This window comes from Lytechinus pictus, chromosome 8, assembly GCF_037042905.1.
Source record: "Lytechinus pictus isolate F3 Inbred chromosome 8, Lp3.0, whole genome shotgun sequence".
Classification (NCBI taxonomy): domain Eukaryota; kingdom Metazoa; phylum Echinodermata; class Echinoidea; order Temnopleuroida; family Toxopneustidae; genus Lytechinus; species Lytechinus pictus.
The window spans coordinates 6238042-6257179 of NC_087252.1; positions in this window are offsets into that span (position 1 = coordinate 6238042).

Here is a 19138-nt window from a genome sequence, read left to right on the forward strand (position 1 = left end):
TTTCCACTATGATAACACTCACCATTTCACGTAACCCAGCGTGCACTTTCCTCCGGCTGCTTCTGTGAAGCCTGCTGGAATGTACAGTAACAGCAAGTAGAGGACCCTTCCTAGACCCTGACTTGCTTCCAATTGAATTCCTCATGTCGTTTCCTGATGTAGGTATTCCACGCCTACAATTTACCTTACTGGGCAGTTACTTGAATTTTCCTGTCATATCATTCATTTACAAGCATTATAGTGATGTAAAATTATCCATAGCAATGTGCCTCCAGTTGTTTGCATGACATTGACATAGTTTCCAGACGATTTTGTCTGGTAATTTGGATATTCCTAAAAGAAAAGTGTCCAGGGACTCTCATTTCTGACCTAGCATATAGCAATGAAGTGATTCTGTACCCTTTTGTCAAACAAATTTCATATTTTTTTAATGCCAAACTTATGTTTCTTCAGCGGCATTCTGATTCATCTCCCAAGCAGTAATCACTTTAAAAAAAATATTTCTTTGGATATAAGGGTGATCAACATCAGTGACCACCTGACATGAGTCACATGATCGAGATTAAGGAACTTTAACAATATTGGGGGTTTTTTTCCTGTAATAATCCTGTAATTCATCTTATCCGTTTGCATGTAGTTCCTTGGGACATATTGTGTGTCAATTGGGAAGGATATGATGAAATTAATTAAACGGGATAAAATTGCCTTATGCTATTAACGATCTCCCCGAATTTGTTTGGGCCTACATTGTTCCTCCACATGAACTCATCAAGGTAAGATGGGAATAGGGCTCGGGATGTGCCATACTGACACTGCAATTTCCTCTTCACACGCATGAATGTGCCCTCGATTGTATTGGTGTGGAGCCAATCATGGATGGAATCAACAAAATGACGTTCATGAATGACCATATCATGTAGGTTAACCCTGTTATTCAGCTGATCAAGATGATGGTATGCCGCCCAACCATCACTATGATTTGAGTTCCAGGCAAGCACCATTGCTGGATAATGGGCTCAAGTGTGCCCCAGTTCCTTCTAGGGACAACCTGGAGAAGACATCTACCACTACCACGCTCCACGGCGCCAAACACCCGATGGCCTTGGGTACTGGCCCCGATGGTACTTCCGATGGAAATACTTGCTTTCGTCAATCTCGATGATGATTGGATTGCCCATATCGTCGAAACCGCCAAGTTGACGGAAATTTGCTATGAGATGTTGGCTACAAACTTTCCTTATCGTATCATCATCATGGATGGATCACTCCCTCTGGATGAATTCTATGGGTACATCCTCTACCCGTAAAAGTATGAACATTATTAACTGGTTTAAGGACAAATGACTATGGGGAAAAAAGACCCCATCCAGATGCTTTTTTTTTGCAATAACACTCAGGGCATAGCCACTGCCAACTGTCAGTGCCATAGCTAGCAGTTTTTCTGGGTAAGCTAACTAAACGAGATAAAATTGCCTGCTGTTATTCATGATCTCGCAGAATTTGTTCAGTCCTAACTTTACATTATTTCTCCAAATGAACTCATCGACGTAAGATGGGAATAGGGCTTGGGATGTGCCATGCTGATGCCACAATGTCCTCTTTGCACTCATCAATGTGCCCTCGATTGTATTGTTGTGAAGCCAATCATGGATGGGATCAACAAAATGACGTTCGTGAATGACCATATCTTATAGATAAACCTCGTTATTCAGCTGATCAAGATTAAGGGATGCCGCCCAACCATCTCTTATGATGTGAGTTCTAGGCAAGCACCATTGCTGGATAATGGGCTCAAGGGTGCCCCAGTTCCTTCTAGGGACAACCTGGAGTTGACATCTACCACTACCACGCTCCACGGCGCCAAACACCCGATGGCCTTGGGTACTCGCCCCGATGGTACTTCCGATTAAAATATTTGCTTTCGTCAATCTCGACGATGATTGGATTTCCCATATCGTCGAATCCGCCAAGTTGACGGAAATTTGCTATGAGATGTTGGCTACAAACTTCCCTTATCGTATCATCATCATGGATGGATCACTCCCTCTGGATGAATTCTATGGGTACATCCTCTGACCGCAAAAATATGAACATTATTAACTGGTTTAACGACAAATGACTATGGGGAAAAAAGACCCTGTCGATATGCTTTTTTGCGCTTTCATTTCCACTCTGGGCATCGCCACTGCCAACAGTCAATGCCATAGCTAGCAGTTTTTCTGGACCACATATTACGTAGTGGGCAAGTCAAATGAATACTAAAAATAAATTATTAAAAAATCCTAGCTATATATGATTATACAAATAAACAACATGAGAAATGCACTGGTCAGTTTTGTCCACTGTGGCAAGACTTTCACCATTTCCCTTTACCCAGCATGCACTTTCCTACGGCTGCTTCTGTGAAGCCTGCTGGAATGTACAGTAACAGCAAGTAGAGGACCCTTCCTAGACCCTGACATGCTTCCAATTGGGTTCCTCATGTCGTTTCCTGATGTAGGTATTCCACGCCTATGATTGACCTTACTGGGCCAGTTCCTTGAATTTTCCTGTCATATAATTCATATACAAGCATTACATTGGTGTAATGTGCCTCCAGTTGTTTGCATGACATTGACATAGTTTCCAGACGATTTTGTCTGGTAATTTGAATATTCCTAAAAGAAAAGTGTTCAGGGACTCTCATTTCTGACCTAGCATATAGCAATGAAGTGATTCTGTACCCTTTTGTCAAATAAAGTTCATATTTCTTTAATGCCAAACTTATGATGTTTCTTCAGCGGCATTCTGTAAAAAAAAATGTGACCAACTCCCTCATGAATTTCAGGTTTTTTCAACTGTGTACATACAAAAATACATGTATCTAGCATTTTTTATAGGGATTTTCATTGAAATATGCTCAAAGCACCCTTCTCTATAACCTAATATGATTTTTATTTCATTATCACAGAAAGCATACATAATCTGTGTTTTGATAACCTACCCCTCATTTTCAATTTTAATGAAATTTATTTAGACATTGATATGGTATCATGAAAACCTGTTGCTTGATTTCAGTATCATTCCCATATTCAAGATTAGCCCCAGGAATGCTAGCATAACTGGAGCATTAAATTCATGGCCAAGCTTAGTCGATTGCTGCAGTCGATGAGAGAAAATTTCCTCCTGATTCATCTCCCAAGCAGTAATCACTTTTTTTGAAATATTTCTTTGGATACAAGGGTCATCAAATCTCAGTGACCACCTGACATGAGTTGCAGGTCACATGATCAAGATTAAGGAACTTTAACAATATTGGGGGGTTTTTTCCTGTAATAATCCTGTAATTCATGTTATCCGTTTGCATGTAATTCCTTGGGACATATTGTGTGTCAATTGGGAACGATATGATGAAATTAATTAAAGGGGATAGAATTGCCTTATGCTATTAACGATCTCCCCAAATTTGTTTGGGCCTACATTGTTCCTCCACATGAACTCATCAAGGTAAGATGGGAAAGGGCCCAGGACATACTGTGCTGACGCCACAATTTTCTCTTTGCACGCATCAATGTGCCCTCGATTGTATTGTTGTGAAGCCAATCATGGATGGGATCAACAAAATGACTTTCGTGAATGACCATATCTTATAGATAAACCTTGTTATTCTGCTGATCAAGATGGTGGTATGCCGCCCAACCATCTCTTATGATGTGAGTTCCAGGCAAGCACCATTTGTGGATAATGGGCTCAAGTGTGCCCCAGTTCCTTCTAGGGACAACCTGGAGTTGGCATCTACCACTACCACGCTCCACGGTGCCAAACATCCGATGGCCTTCATGGTACTGGCCCCGATGGTACTACCTATGTAAATATTTGCTTTCGTCAATCTCGACAATGAGTGGATTGCCCATATCGTCGAATCCGCCAAGTTGACGGAAATTTGCTATGAGATGTTGGCTACAAACTTCCCTTATCGTATCCTCAATAATGGATGACTCCCTCTGGATGACTTCTGGATGACTTCTAAGTGCACATCCTCTGACCGCAAAAATATGAACACAAGTGTGCCCCTGTCCCTTCTAGGGACAACCTGGAGTTGGCATCTACCACTTCCACGCTCCACGGCGCCAAACATCCGATGGCCTTCATGGTACTGGCCCCGATGCTACTTCCTATGTAAATATTTGCTTTCGTCAATCTCGACAATGATTGGATTGCCCATATCGTCGAATCCGCCAAGTTGACGGAAATTTGCTATGAGATGTTGGCTACAAACTTCCCTTATCGTATCCTCAATAATGGATGACTCCCTCTGGATGACTTCTAAGTGCACATCCTCTGACCGTAAAAATATGAACATTATTAACTGGTTTAACGACAAATGACTATGGGGAAAAAAGACCCCATCCAGATGCTTTTTTTTGCGATAGCACTTGTGGCATTGCCACTGCCAACCGTCAATGCCATAGCTAGCAGCTTTTTTGGACCACACATTGCATAGTTTGCAAGTAAAATGAATACTAGAAAATTAATAAATAAAAACTTCTAGCTTTGTATGACTATACATTTTATAAACAACATGAGGAATGCACTGGTCAGTTTTGTCCACTATGGTAACACTTTCACCATTTCACGTAACCCAGCGTGCACTTTCCTCCGGCTGCTTCTGTGAAGCCTGCTGGAATGTACAGTAGAGGACCCTTCCTAGACCCTGACATGCTTCCAATCGGGTTCCTCATGTCGTTTAATGATGTAGGTATTCCACGCCTATGATTGACCTTACTGGGCCAGTTACTTGAATTTTCCTGTCATATAATTAATTTACAAGCATTAAATTGGTGTAAAAATTATACATAGCAATGTGCCTCCAGTTGTTTGCATGACAGTGTCATAGTTTCAGACAATTTTGTCGGGTAATTTGGATATTCCTGAAAAAAAACGTTCAGGACTCTTATTTCTGACCCAGCAAATTGCAATGAAATGATTGTGTACCCTATTGTCTCGCAAAGTTCGTATTTCTTAATGCTAAATTTATTATGTTTCTTCAGCGGCATGCATTGAATCGTCCCAGCACGACCCCATCCCTTCCTTCAACAATTTTCAAGTTCTGATATGGTAAATAGTGCTTGTAGAATGCCGCATTGAAGTGTTCATAAACATATTGAACCTTTCGCCCAGGGTTGCACTTTTGTCCTCACAATTATAAAAATGAATCACATTTCAGTCCATACAGCTGAAAGTTTGATGGTATCACAATCGAAGCTAAAATAGAGTTGTTTCTTAGTATCTGATGATATGTAGAGATGAAATCCAGATGCTTAGTCATTATTGGAGGCCAACCTAATCTTGAAGTATTAAGTGTCATGGCATGTCAAAAAGAAGGCAGTCAGCTCAGTTAAAGAGAGTATCAACAACAACATGTTCTTTCCATGGTAATTGCTTGTTCAATTATCTTTACCACAATCTTGAGGGGTAGTTAATAGAAGACAGAGATATTAATTTGCTTGAATACAACTTCTTTCATATCATCTTTGAAATCATCATCCGTTATGACATCACCTGTGTTGTTTATCACTTATTCCTTCCGATATCGCAAATGCTTACCTCAGTTACACCTTTACTATTTTTACCAAAACATATATCAGACATGACAATCATTTCTTCCTCATCACTGTTATCACTCTTTAACACACATTTGTCATATGTAGCATTTATCACTCCTTTGTAAAGTTCATACGACAAGGACTTGTTATTATGATTAATTATCATTACCCAATCGCTCCTGCACTCATTTTCATACAAGAGAAGAACCTTGTATCATATGTTAGAAATTTGAAATAATCATGATTTATTAACTTGCTATTCCCTGGAATTTATATCCCTTTCTTCCTCGCACCCTTTTGCTATCATGAAATATATGACCCCAGTATCCTACCAATCATTCATCGATCGTCCAAGTCATGATGCAGCACTTAATGCTAGTAGAATGCGGCATTGAAATGTTCATATACAAATCAAGCCTTGTTCCTGTGCTTGTTGACATAAGACCGTCTTGGGATTGTTGTATTTCATGTAGTTCCTTGGGACATTTATATGGCAATTGGGGAAGGATATGAAGCTAACTAAACGGGATAAAATTGCCTGATGCTATTCATATTCTCACCGAATTAGTTCGGTCCTAACTTAACAGTATTTCTCCACATGAACTCATCAAGGTAAGATGGGAATAGGACTCTGGATGTGCCATGCTGACGCCAGAATTTCCTCTTTGCACGCATGAATGTGCCCTCGATTGTATTGGTGTGGAGCCAATCATGGATGGGATCAACAAAATGACGTTCTCGAATGACCATATCATGTAGATAAACCCCGTTATTAAGCTGATCAAGATGGTGGCATGCCGCCCAACTATCACTTATGACGTAAGTTCCAGGCAAGCACCATTTGTGGATCATGGATTCCAGTGTGCCCCAGTTCCTTCTAGGGACAACCTGGAGGAGGTGTCTGCCAGTACAACGCTCCATGGCGCCAAACACCCAATGGCCTTTATGGCCATTCGTTGGTCCAATAGATCGACACCTCCCATACAACAATTGTAAACAAAATCAAACACCATGTTTACCCATCCCAGTAAGATTGTGATGGACAGCCTGCGCACTTGGGTCATAGAATGAAATGCATAGAGAGTGGAACTTGGCACTAAATTTCATTTTTCGACAATTTCAATTTTTCTAAAAATTTTGGTAATCCATTCAAATATCTGAAGTATATGAGTATCAAACAGAAAGATGCAATACAGGAAAAAACATATATACAAATTTCCTTGGATCCAACACCCCCTAATGAGCTATCCCGTTAGCATGCTCTGGGTAAATCTATCAAAAGAAACACTTTTCGCCATTAGAAACCTCAAGAAGAATTTTGGTCAAACTCCTTTCTAACGGCCTGATAGAAAAGAATTTGACAAATTTCTTTTGAGATGTTGTATTTTGAAATTTGAGACATTCTGATTATAATTTGTACTTTCATTTAAACTAATATTTCAACTTTTCTTCTCTCTACTGTGGACCTAAAATTGTTGCCAGTTATGTTTCTCTTTCAATAAAACTTTAACAATTGTCACCTAGGAAGGAGAAGTTTATCAATCTGCCCAAGAAATTGCTGTGCTTCGGCTGCCGGGCCCAGGTGAGCCTAGCCTAGAATGAATTCTTGAAGTTTCAGAGTGATGAGAATTATAAGCCGAAAATAATTTTGTAAAACCCATGATTACCAAAATGTTTAGGCCTACCAAGTTCTTCCAGTGTAGTTGGACGGCCATGCCAAGAGAAGTTTTTTTCTATTTCCATAATACATAGTTTAAGCAGGTTGTGGGTGGGAGAAGGTGGCCTGTGAATAATGTGCCTACTGGGCTTTGCCCCTTAAACTGTAGGTGAACGGCGACGCCCAGTCAGTTTTCAATTTTTTTTTTTTTTCTCTCTTTTTTTAGCTTTCATAATACATAGTTTAAGTAGATTCTGGCTGGGATAAGGTGGCCTGTGAATAATGTGCCTACTGGGCTTTGTCCCTTAAACTGTAGGTGAACGGCGACGCCCAGTCAGGTTTTTTTTTTGGCATTGTTTTATAATAGTTTTCATAAAACACAGTTTAAGGAGATTTTGGCTGGGAGATGGTGGCCTGTGAATAATGTGCCTACTGGGCTTTGCCCCTTAAACTGTAGGTGAACGGCGACGCCCAGTCAGGTTTTTTTTTTGCATTGTTATATAATAGTTTTCATAAAACACAGTTTAAGTAGATTCTGGCTGGGAGATGGTGGCCTGTGAATAATGTGCCTACTGGGCTTTGCCCCTTAAACTAGGTGAACGGCGACACCCAGTCAGTTTTTACATTTTTAATAATTTTTCTCTCTTTTTTTTTAGCTTTCATGATACATAGTTTAAGTAGATTCTGGGTGGGAGAAGGTGGCCTGTGAATAATGTGCCTACTGGGCTTTGCCCCTTAAACTGTAGGTGAACGGCGACGCCCAGTCAGTTTTCAATTTTTTTTAATTTTTCTCTCTTTTTTTTAGCTTTCATAATACATAGTTTGAGTAGATTCTGGCTGGGAGAAGGTGGCCTGTGAATAATGTGCCTACTGGGCTTTGCCCCTTAAACTGTAGGTGAACGGCGACGCCCAGTCAGTTTTCAATTTTTTTTAATTTTTCTCTCTTTTTTTTAGCTTTCATAATACATAGTTTGAGTAGATTCTGGCTGGGATAAGGTGGCCTGTTAATAATGTGCCTACTGGGCTTTGTCCCTTAAACTGTAGGTGAACGGCGACGCCCAGTCAGGTTTTTTTTTTTTGCATTGTTTTATAATAGTTTTCATAAAACACAGTTTAAGTAGATTTTGGCTGGGAGATGGTGGCCTGTGAATAATGTGCCTACTGGGCTTTGTCCCTTAAACTGTAGGTGAACGGCGACGCCCAGTCAGGTTTTTTTTTGCATTGTTATATAATAGTTTTCATAAAATACAGTTTAAGTAGATTTTGGCTGGGAGATGGTGGCCTGTGAATAATGTGCCTACTGGGCTTTGCCCCTTAAACTGTAGGTGAACGGCGACGCCCAGTCAGGTTTTTTTTTGCATTGTTATATAATAGTTTTCATGAAACACAGTTTAAGTAGATTCTGGCTGGGAGATGGTGGCCTGTGAATAATGTGCCTACTGGGCTTTGCCCCTTGAACTAGGTGAACGGCGACACCCAGTCAGTTTTTACATTTTTTATAATTTTTCTCTCTTTTTTTTTAGCTTTCATGATACATAGTTTAAGTAGATTCTGGCTGGGAGAAGGTGGCCTGTGAATAATGTGCCTACTGGGCTTTGCCCCTTAAACTGTAGGTGAACGGCGACGCCCAGTCAGTTTTTACATTTTTCATAACTTTTCTCTCTTTTTTTTAGCTTTCATGATACATAGTTTGAGTAGATTCTGGCTGGGAGAAGGTGGCCTGTGAATAATGTGCCTACTGGGCTTTGTCCCTTAAACTGTAGGTGAACGGCGACGCCCAGTCAGGTTTTTTTTTTGGCATTGTTTTATAATAGTTTTCATAAAACACAGTTTAAGTAGATTTTGGCTGGGAGATGGTGGCCTGTGAATAATGTGCCTACTGGGCTTTGTCCCTTAAACTGTAGGTGAACGGCGACGCCCAGTCAGGTTTTTTTTTGCATTGTTATATAATAGTTTTCATAAAATACAGTTTAAGTAGATTTTGGCTGGGAGATGGTGGCCTGTGAATAATGTGCCTACTGGGCTTTGCCCCTTAAACTGTAGGTGAACGGCGACGCCCAGTCAGGTTTTTTTTTGCATTGTTATATAATAGTTTTCATAAAACACAGTTTAAGTAGATTCTGGCTGGGAGATGGTGGCCTGTGAATAATGTGCCTACTGGGCTTTGCCCCTTAAATTAGGTGAACGGCGACACCCAGTCAGTTTTTACATTTTTTATAATTTTTCTCTCTTTTTTTTTAGCTTTCATGATACATAGTTTAAGTAGATTCTGGCTGGGAGAAGGTGGCCTGTGAATAATGTGCCTACTGGGCTTTGCCCCTTAAACTGTAGGTGAACGGCGACGCCCAGTCAGTTTTTACATTTTTCATAACTTTTCTCTCTTTTTTTTAGCTTTCATGATACATAGTTTGAGTAGATTCTGGCTGGGAGAAGGTGGCCTGTGAATAATGTGCCTACTGGGCTTTGTCCCTTAAACTGTAGGTGAACGGCGACGCCCAGTCAGGTTTTTTTTTTTGGCATTGTTTTATAATAGTTTTCATAAAACACAGTTTAAGTAGATTTTGGCTGGGAGATGGTGGCCTGTGAATAATGTGCCTACTGGGCTTTGCCCCTTAAACTGTAGGTGAACGGCGACGCCCAGTCAGGTTTTTTTTTTTGCATTGTTATATAATAGTTTTCATAAAACATAGTTTAAGTAGATTCTGGCTGGGAGAAGGTGGCCTGTGAATAATGTGCCTACTGGGCTTTGCCCCTTGAACTAGGTGAACGGCGACACCCAGTCAGTTTTTACATTTTTTATAATTTTTCTCTCTTTTTTTTTAGCTTTCATGATACATAGTTTAAGTAGATTCTGGCTGGGAGATGGTAGCCTGTTAATAATGTACCTACTGGGCTTGCCCCTTAAACTGTAGGTGAACGGCAACGCCCAGTCATTTTTTTTTTTTTTGCATTGTTTTATAATAGTTTTCATAAAACACAGTTTAAGTAGATTCTGGCTAGGACATGGTGGCCTGTGAATAATGTGCCTACTGGGCTTTGTCCCTTAAACTGTAGGTGAACGGCAACGCCCAGTCAGTTTTTTTTTTCCATTGTTTTATAATAGTTTTCATAAAACACAGTTTTAAGTAGATTCTGGCTGGGAGATGGTGGCCTGTGAATAATGTGCCAACTGGGCTTTGCACCTTGTACTGTAGGTGAATGGCGATGCCCAGTCAGTTTTTACATTTTTATTTAAAAAAATTTAGCTTTCATAATGCATAGTTTAAGTAGGTTCTGTCTGGGAGATGGTGGCCTGTGAATAATGTGCCTACTGGGCTTTGTCCCTTAAACTGTAGGTGAACAACGACGCCCAGTCAGTTTTTTTTTTTTTGGAATTGTTTTATAATAGTTTTCATAAAACACAGTTTTAAGTAAATTCTCGCTGGGAGATGGTGGCCTGGGAATAATGTGCCTACTGGGCTTTGTCCCTTAAACTGTAGGTGAACGGCGACGCCCAGTCAGTTTTTTTTTGCGTTGTTTTATAATAGTTTTCATAAAACACAGTTTAAGTAGATTCTGGCTGGGAGATGGTGGCCTGTGAATAATGTGCCTACAGGGCTTGCCCCTTAAATGTAGGTGAACGGCAACACCCTGTCATTTTTTTTTTTTTGCATTGTTATATAATAGTTTTCATAATACATAGTTTAAGTAGATTCTGGCTGGGAGAAGGTGGTCTGTGGATAATGTGCCTTCTGGGCTTTGCCCCTTAAACTAGGTGAACGGCGACGCCCAGTTTTTACATTTTTCATAATTTTTTTTATAGCTTTCATATTACATAGTTTAAGAAGATTCTGGCTGGGAGATGGTGGCCTGTGAATAATGTGCCTACTGGGCTTTGCCCCTTAAACTGTAGGTGAACGGCCAGGCCCAGTCAGTTTTTACATTTTTTCGTAATTTTTTTTAGCTTTCATAATACATAGTTAAAGTAGATTCAGGCTGGGAGATTGTGGCCTGTGAATTAAGGGCATACCGGACTGTGCCCCTTGTGAACCGCAATCTCTAATCGGGTTTTTTTAATTTGTGATAAGTTTTCGACTAGGTTTTGGCTGAGAGATGGTGGCCTGGGAATTTATTTGCCAAAATTATTTCAACTCATTCTTCTTAACACATACTGGTTGATATGCAAGGCTGTATCTTTGCAACCGTTTGACCTTGGGAAGATTTCATATGAGTTTAAAGAAAATCAAGTGACACCAGTTTGATGATTTGACGTAGATTGATCCATGAAAAAAAAATTATTACATGCCTCTATTGTTTGTAATCTTTATTTAGCTGGCTGAACTGACTGAACCTGGTTCTTACCATTGGCTTGGCATCTGTGACCACTTCATACAACGCAAGGAAGTTGTAGAACGTTGTCAACTATTTCGGGAATTCTAGTGTACATATATTTTGCTGAAGTCTTGATGTAAAAGAGTGATGACATAAGTTAAAGTTACAAGTTGAAAATAATTTGATAAAACGAATGATTGCCAAAATGTTTAGGCCTACTGAGTAATTATGTTCAATGTAGTTGCCATAGGGACTGGATGCTGGACCTCATTCACAAAGTCACGAAGACAGTACAGATGAAAATGAGCATCAATTCCCCATAGAGCGAATCTGGGTACTGGTGGGTTATTGGGGCCCAAGTCTGGTATACCTCTCCCTGGCTGAGGCACAGGTTGAGGGGTTGACATCAGGGTCACAGACTCCTGAGCCAATTGTCCTGAACTAGACGCAGGTCTCAACGAAATCTGTGATAGTCTTCCTTGAACCTCTCTCAACTCGGCAATAGGCTTTCGCTGGTTATCAGAGAGTAGGTCCAGCAGGAAAACCAAAGGTCGGTAGTGAATCAACGCTGCTGGCGAGTTCAGTCTAGGCTCGAGAGCCAGATCCACTTTTTGCCACTTATGATGGTCAATCATGGCCTGCATCTCAAACAGATTCTCCTTGGTCTACCAAGGAGTCTCTGCATGCCACCGTGAATTAACAAGCTCTACACGCACGAACTGCTACCAAAAGAGAGACATCGTAGGACGCAAGTCCCCTACCTCTTCCAGTAGCAGGACCGAAGTACCTACTGATGAGAGGGGTAACACCCACTCTCCTTCCCAACAGGGTCCTATTGCCAAAGGCAACAGGGGGGGGGGGCACTTCTTGCCGGTCTACACCATCCAAACCCTGGATTATAGGGATTCGGAGGAGTAGCCGCAGCCGAAGAGCTGGGGTTCTTCTTCCCGGCCCCTTTCTTCAGCCACCACCTTTACTTGCCGTTCTTGTACTCCTGTTTTTCTTTGGGAGTAAGTCTCTGCAGGTGGGATTGTTCCGAAGGCTAACTAGGTTGGGCAGCCCCAGCAGTCTTCTTTAGGAGTTTACTGGGCCCAACTGAAGGGTGAGCCAACGGAACTCCATTTGGAAATTTTCGCTTCGGCGATACCTTTCATTATTTTGATTTAATTGTTATTGCCATCATCATTCACTTACTAGTAGTATTTAATAGCAGTGTACCTCCCCCCTCCCCAAGTAAGGAAAATTAGACAAATTTATGAATTCAGTCAATAATATTAATTAAATTCGTATATCTAAATAGTTATCTTGCAATGATTGCAATGATATACCTAATGACAAATATATAATTTTTTTTTTACTTTGCTACATGAAAAAATTTCAACATCACATGATATAAAAGGAAGTTACATTTTTAATGTAATCTTTGGTTTTCCCTAAACCCACTCTTGCCATGTGTTTGCCCCACTCACATATCTGTGTCTCTTTCACTCTCGTCAGGATAGGCAGAGGTCCCTGTCTTGTCTCTACAGGTGTTTTTCTTGTTGGTTTGTCATGGAGAGTTGACTTTGGGATACCGTACGCGGCTGACGCTTCCCTTATAGAAAGTTCTCCCAAGTCAACTCACCGTAGTGCCTTGATAAGGTCGTTATGGTTCCAATTTTTAACTTTTCTTTTCGTGCGAGTGCATTATTGGTCAGCATCATAATTAGGTCAATACAAGCCGAGGTGGATATTTTTTAGTCTAATTCCTCACTATCTTGTTATGTTCTGGCTTTGTAGCAGCGAGGAGCTGCGCAGTTTCCCATCCCTCCTACATCTGGCCACTTCCTGCCAATTGGATGTGGCATCACTACTTGTATTGGAATCACATTCATGATATCAGTGATCTTGAACACCCATGCCAAATGCCTTTGCTGTGACCAATACTCGAACTATATTTGTAGGAGACTTGAAGTTGTTTAACAAAAGTTTCTTGTCAATTTCCTCGTCTTCTCCATGAAATTTACTTACGAGCTTAATTTTTGGTACATCAGCAAATAATTTCTTGTCCAAAGCAAGAAATAGCATGGTAGATGTACAGTTTTTTTTTGCTATCAGCAGTGTTTTGTTGGACTTTTTTTTCTTTTATCCATCAACTCTTGAATAAGCCACTTCAATGCTTCTTTTGTATCAGGAGCATCAATGATATAAAAAAGTGTTTGGGTGGTCAGGGAAGCACAAATAAAAGTAGGCTTGAGAGATAAAAGTGGAATAATATCATAATGAATCTTATTGGTTATTGTAGCTGAGGGATGAATCCTTGCACCACATTTGTATGAAGATACAATGATTTCCTTTTTGAAACACAGATGAGGTCTAAATCGTGATGGCCGTGGGTCCCTTTGACATTGCACGGCAGCCTTTCCTGGTGCATGAAGAACAAATTAACTGCCTTTTGCGCGAGTGTGATTTCGGTGGACGTCATGATTTGGTCGATGTTTCAAGCTGAGGTTGATGTTTCTGAGTCAAATTCCTCACCATCTTGTACATGTTCTGCCTTTGTGGCAGCGAGGAGCTGTATGGTTTCCTATCCTTGCTATATCTGCCCACTTCCTGTCAGTAAGATATAGCATTGCTACTTGGACTTCAATTAATTACATTCATGATATAAGTAATGTGAAAACCCATGCCAACTGCCTTTGTTGCGACCAATACTCCAACGGATCTTGTAGGAGACTTTGTTTATAATTATCATGGTTAAGGTTTAATTACCTTGAAAACTTGTTCTGTTTTTCAAAGTTACCTGTTGTTTTCATAAATTTTGTGTGTGGTCTATATCCATTTTGAAACTGCAATGCATATTTCTTCTTCCTTTCATCATGGGGAGGAACAGCCACTCCACCACCCCTCCCCCTAGCTATGTAGCAGTTATAATTCATGAAATGTAAAAATTACTTGAACTTTATTACTTGAATCTTGAACTCACGACACCCCATTTGTGTTATGTCACAATTGAATAGTGCACCTATCGGTAATCAAATGGTCATAACTAAAATAAATGAAAATAACCCTATCCTTACAAAACTATATTTTTTCAGAAGAAAATTTCATGAGGATTCCATAAATGGCATTAAATGAGGTAGATGAATTGCTAACATATTATGAGTGGACATTTTACAACCCCGAACATACTTTATTTCAAACATTCATATTTTTTCCTCTTTGCCCATATCATTAATTACTTAACATTTTTGTATTGCTTATTATTTAGATGATATATAACTTAAAGGGATTCATTCATTTCATAAAGATCATATTGATATGCAAATTTATGTAAATTTTTAATATCCAAAACTGACATTTCTTTTCTGTTGTTGCTTTACTTTCTGAAAAATCATAATAAATGAAGGACTCTTTGATGTGTACAGAGGTGTATTGTTATGCCCATTATATTAAAGGACAAGTCCATCCCACAAAAAGTTGATTTGACTAAAAAGAGAAAAATCCATTAAGCATGACACTGAAAATTTCATCCAAATTGTTAGAAGCAGTATCTTATACATGTATTTTATGCGTTGTTCTACGGGAAGCCAGTGAAGGTTTTTTAAGTACATGTAGTTGGTTACATTTTTTTTAAAGAAATCGACATACCCACTATCTCCAAGCAACCACCCAGAACCATCTGCTCTTGCCTCTAGCTGCAATTTCAGTGCACTCAGAGAAAATCCGTGAATCATGAGTGCTGCCAGGCCACCTTGCCACAATACTTGTTATCTTTCCAGCATTATCACAAACAACCTAATCATGGTATACAGAGAAACATCAATAGGAGAAAGAAAAAACACATGATAAATTGAATTTGTTCATCTTTTTTTTCATATTTCTAACACCTTCTTCATCATCTTTTCATGTTAATATATGCTAACTTCTTAAAATAAATCAAATCAATTAAAGGGGAAAAACATTTTATGAGACATATATAAATGAAAATCAATGTCAAAGTATATCAAAAGTAACTGAAAATAAATTCTTAGTCTGTAGCGTCTCATATCTAAATAAATAAATTTGTAAGGAAATCGCTCAAGAGCATATTTAAAGGACAAATAAGAACTGTACAATACATTACAAAGAGAGGGTGCTAAATAAAACAATCTAAATTTCAATGTAAAAAAAAAGTCAATGACCGCTATTATACTTTAGTGACATTGGAATGATGATAGGAGTACAAGTCACATTATCGACCCTTTCCCAAAACTTCAAACTGGCATAACAGAGTATACGTTTATGAAGATAAGTACCGGTAATATATTCAAAATGCGATCTAACCTGCACATTGACGGAATACCTGTTCTTTCGGTTAAGGAAGTACAAGGCTTGTTCCCCACCAGGACTCCTAATGTAGACATGAGTCCCATCGATGGCACCTATGACGCCAGGAAACCCGCAGTACTCGTAGAATCTCTGCTGGTCATAGACTAGTGCAATAATCATAGTGACTGACGAATGCAATATATGATATACCACTCAAGCGCATCCAATATCATATAAATATTTGGTGGATAATATGAACTCACCAACGGCATAAAATCGTAAAGTTTTCAGAACCTGCAAAGAAACAGGTAGAGGTTCATTACGTTCTGTATTTCTCCTCAGATCACCCTCAAGCATGTTGATGAGATGGAGTGCAGTCTCTTTTGAGAAGCGATACCGCATTCGAAAGGCTTTATCATGTACAACTCAAAAGGATTCATTCTGTCCTGTAATCCCCGTCAGGTCTGGGCCTATTGGCTATCTGTGTATACATGGAAAAAGAATGAGAGTAGACAAACATGAAAAAAAAATTGGTAATTCAAGATTCCCTGAAAAATAGGTAAGGTTTGCAAACATTCAGCCCCCCCCCCCTAGTCTTCTTAGGTACCGTATGGAAATAGCCCAGTCTATTTAGGATTAAGTTTGTTTTTTTTCCCTAATTTTTTTTACTTTAATATATAAATTGCATATATCAAGTTACATGTTTCAAATAATCTGCTGCTTTAATTGCCGTACTCCTTCCATTCATTTTGGCTCAATCCATTTTTTTATATCCTGGATGAAAATTGTCACTGCTTGTGCAAGTAGGAACAAAAATTTGCCATGTTGGTTTCATCACTAGTGCTTCAATCAATATCTCCTCCATATTTAGAAACATAATTTTGTCAGTTATAAAAAAGGAAATATTTTGCGATAAGCACTGCATCAGTTTGTTGTTCAATAAAAACAAAAGCTTACCTCTCTGAGCCTGTTGACACGATCAAGATGCATTAAATGAGCATGGTGATTTTCTGCCATTTTTATTCTGCATAGAAAATGAAATTGACATAGGGTTAAGTTTCAATGGCAAAGAAAATACATAAGAAAGATGAGCATGAGACTAGAATGAAATTCAGTCATTGAGATAACAGTTTGACAAAATTCCTTCAAATCTGCATTCTGAAAATTGTCTCATCTCTGTAAGGATGTCCCCTATTTTATCTCTGAAAACGCCCATTTTTTTTTCCTTTGCTAAAAATACATGTGACTGCTCTCCCAAATTTATTTTCTTTGAAACAATTCCTCATCTCAAATGAAATCTTTAAATTGCTGAAAAGCCTGCCAATCCTCTGTAATATTGAAGTAATTGTAAAACTTTCTTAAGACAAGAGTTATAGCTTTTCAGAAGCACATACATGTAGAACATAATCTCAGCCCTATAACACAAAGAAAGCTGCACAAAATAGATCAGGTAAGGTTAAAAGCATTTTCATTATATCACAGTGCATAAAGAAAAACAAAAGTTGTACATAATAGAAAAACCAATATACATTATTTCTTGTAACATGATAATTGATTTACCTTGGCTGATACAAAGAGACTTGAAAATATTGGCAACATAAAAGTAAGAATTGATAATGAATGTTACGGAAGTGCAATCAACACTGATACATAAAATTGTCGACCACGATTATTTTTTATCAAAGGACATAAAGTTTTATACAAACCAGAGATAGACAAGCAGACATTTTCAATTAACTTGTTATCCTGCATGCTGGCAATAACCATATTCAACCAGAAAGAGGAAAAAAAATATGAAAATTTTCATTCCATTCTCCATGCCAAATGTTGTGCCACTCCACTCCTGAATAAAACTTAAAAGCTATTTAATATACCTTCTAAATTGACATGACAATGAAATTATTAAAAAAATCATTATGAATAAATAATATTCCCAACTCTCTCGTTACATTTTCAAATTATAATCCATTCTGACTTATCCTTTTACATTTTTTCTCAATTAATTAAAAAAGGTATAAAGAGAATATTTTCCCCCAATTTAACAATAAAAAGTTGATCAATTAACACCTTAGGAAGGAGCATCTAGCTGTATTATGGATTGTCAAGTACATGTACTTCAGATGGAAAGCTGATCTACAAGTGGAATGGACAAGTATGGAATTAGTTTAATAAGTATTTTGCAAGTAAGGACATTTTCTCAAAGTAGAAGAAAAAATTACAAAGACTCTGATACATGTACACAAGAAGCTGAATATACAATGAATAAGAAATTCTAATAAAACAATTGATTCTGAGTCACGCCCGAAGGTATTAGTGACAAACTTTGGGATATAAGACTTCCTTACCAAGCCTGAATCTTGCAGTACAAAGGTAATTTGGATACTTAGCTAATAAAGCTGGAAATACATACACTGCACAAGAAATCCATAATTATAGATTAATGTATTAATTAATTTATTGTGTGCACGTTGGCACCTAAGCATGTCTCTACGTCAGCCTAAATCTTTGCAAAATAACCCACATTTCTCAAATATCAATAAGAAATTTATAAGCAAAATCAGCAAATCAAGAAAAGAACAAAATCATGCATTTATAGTACAAAATCTATCATACCTTGGAAATATGACTTTTAAGAAATTAATATGATTGGTACTATGGTCCATGCATCTTTGAATGCATTGGAAAAAAGCCTACGACCCATTAAGTATACTGAAAAAGAGAAAGAACTCTTTTAGTATGTTGCCAGTAATTCAGAGACAGGAATATGAAATAGGTGTTCATTTAATCACAATGTTTGGATGGCAAATACATGCAAGTGTTTGTTGATGTATTCTGATTGCAAAAAAATAATTTATTTTTAGACTGTCATTGTTTCTGCTCATTTCATTAAAACAAAGTGTGATTGGATGTTTTTTTATTATATAGTCACTGTCTGACCACACTGTCATTTTGAGGTTAATGAAAGTTTACGAGGGATAAGGTGAAATGAATTTGGACAAATACAGATTTATATTAATTTCTTTTAAGTGGTGTAAATGCATGATGAGCAACATTGAAGCGTTTATAATTTAGGCACCTCTAATCTTCATCTTCATTGTCTGTATCGTCCTCATCCATTATGGGACCTCTTTGAGCTGAATTTTGACAATTAATACATCTGCATTGATCAGTATACAAATGATGCATGGGTTAGAGTGGGTCAGTAGGAACTGTGTGCACAAGGTAACTTTGGCATGGTTTAACCCACGAGGCGCAGCCGAGTGGGTTTAGACCATAATGCCAAAGTTACCGCGTG